This window comes from Palaemon carinicauda, chromosome 4 (genome assembly GCF_036898095.1).
Source record: "Palaemon carinicauda isolate YSFRI2023 chromosome 4, ASM3689809v2, whole genome shotgun sequence".
NCBI lineage: Eukaryota > Metazoa > Arthropoda > Malacostraca > Decapoda > Palaemonidae > Palaemon > Palaemon carinicauda.
Window position 1 is genome coordinate 130,912,733 of NC_090728.1, and position 2,500 is coordinate 130,915,232.

At 28.5% G+C, this 2,500-nt stretch overlaps 1 pseudogene; it reads left to right on the forward strand.

The window, feature by feature from the left end:
- LOC137639664 (neural-cadherin-like) overlaps window positions 1–2,500 on the forward strand; it is a 69,365-nt pseudogene that overhangs the window by 49,729 nt on the left and 17,136 nt on the right.

The following is a 2,500-nucleotide window of genomic DNA, read 5'->3' on the forward strand; positions in this document are numbered from 1 at the left end:
ATCCCAATTCCAAGCTTACAAAAATGGTGAGCTTACAGACACTACTAGATATTAGAACAATTAAATTTTCTTGAATTCTCATCCAATATATTGCTAAGCAGGGACGTTTTCAATAGGCTACACAAGAAAGTAACGTTTTCACCTGTGTATAATATGTTTCATTTTGGACCTAAACAACCAGTGAAAGAGTTTTAATATTGATATAGATTTAGCTATCGTATGATAATTCTGGGAAAATTAGCATTTGTTAGAGTTTTACGAAAGTCCGAACCTCTGATCCTGTGGAAATTCTTACCTCTTAAAAAATCAGTATGTTTTTCTACTTTTGAAATTTATAGGTTTAATAAAATGGTGATTCCGAACCAAAAAAGCTTGAAATGCATTTCGTTAAACTTTTGATGACCTGGATTACAGACAGTTGCTCAAGGCTTACGTCAGTTACAAGTATTGAAATAAACCTGAATGGAAATGTTGAATACGAGTCTTATGATATCACTTTTCAAAGTTTGCAACATGATTGAAAGATCAGTGGCCAAGGCTAGACTTATTTTTCTTTGTCCATTTATGTGAGATGGTAGGGTGTAGCTTGGATAAATTATACTTAACTTCAATTTCTATTTTATAGATGCTGAATGTAGAGAGAATACTAATTTCCTTATTTTTTCTTATACATATCATTCATTAGTTCTTCCCCAGGCTTCAGTAGTATTAGTAACAACAACAACAACAACAACAACAACAACAACAACAATAATAATAATAATAATAATAATAATAATAATAATAATAATAATAATAATAATAATAATAATAATAATAATAAGCGTATTACTATATTTTGAAAGTAAACGCTCATTCTGGTAATTAGAGTTAAAATTAATTGCTGCATCAGTAGCATTAAATTATACGAAATAAAAATAATTACAACAACAACAACAACAACAACAACAATAATAATAATAATAATAATAATAATAATAATAATAATAATAATAATAATAATAATAATAATAATAATAATAATAATAATACACAAATTCAACGGTGAACTTTGTTTCATATTACACATAAATCCAAATAAATCCAAACACATATACTGTATAAATATATACCGACTCTCATGTTAATTATTGTAGTAATATTGAACAGATGATGTTTGGCATGTTGCTATAATATATATAAAAAAAAATAATGCATAACCTTTTAGCGTATGAAATAATGGCATACTTTTTATAGTCTTTAATTGTTTTTATAAGTGAGCAATCTGACAGATGACGAAAACCATGAAACACTATACAAACTGCACTGTCTATTTTTTTTTATATGAGATTGCAAATATAAAAAGCTATTTAAAACTTAGGTAAATGGTAGCTATGATACATTTCAGTGATCCGTTAAATGTCTACATTTTGATTTCATGTCAAGTTTTGACGTCACTTTTATTTGTTCATTGATTTTTAATATTTCTTGCGTCAGTTGGGTGTTTGATCTTATATTGTAAATGAACATTTCGAAATATTTTATGCATAATAATTTACAAATACTATTTTTTTTTGTCTAAATGCAATATGGATGGAAAGGTAAAATTATATCCATAATATACAGATGCAAAAATATATTCTTTCTGGATATTAGATTTTTCAGTGGCAATGTCAGAAATAAATAACTGAAAACAACAACATCGTTTGGTCATATTTCCTGTCAATACCTGACAAAGAATAATGAGGGGAAGGAATTTTTGTTTCATTTTATATTCCTTGGAATATACCTGAATTGGGCGAACAAATCGTACTGGGACATGGCGGACACGGGATAGGCCTAATTACTTTGGAATAGACAAGGAGTGGCAAAACTAATGGTGGAAAATGAGAAGAGTTACGGAACATAAGTTCTTGATTATTACTAAATTTCATGGGATAAATATTTTGGGTTTTAGCTCCTTAGCTGTTAAGGATCAATATGCAATGAATATTGATCGTCATTATATATCCATGTGAAGGTGACATTGATCAACTTTTGATCTGTAAATTGAAAATAGAATACTAAAGTTCAAATAGTTGAAAGTGTTTGGACGTTGATCAAATGAATAATAACTGCTGACTGATTCCTTGATTCCCATTGGAGCCGAATGAATGAAAAATTAAGTGTGAGAGCAATATTCCAAATGTGACGAGTAAAAACATATGGAGCTTTGGCATATGCAAAGGAAAGATCATAATTTACCGAAGATAGATTTAAAATGTAATTGTAAAATATTTTAATGAATTCAAAAAGTAATGACATATATACTACAGGTACAAAAATTTAAACGATCACTTCTCGAAGAAATTATGCTATTGCAAAGGGTATGTATTCATCCCTTGTCATCTATTTCTTAGTATATTTGTTTGTTTGTTTGTGAGCAATATTACACGAACATTACTGTACCGATTTAAACCAAACTTGGAATTCATGCTGGGTATGGCCCAAGGATAAATCTGTAACATTTTGTATCAAACAC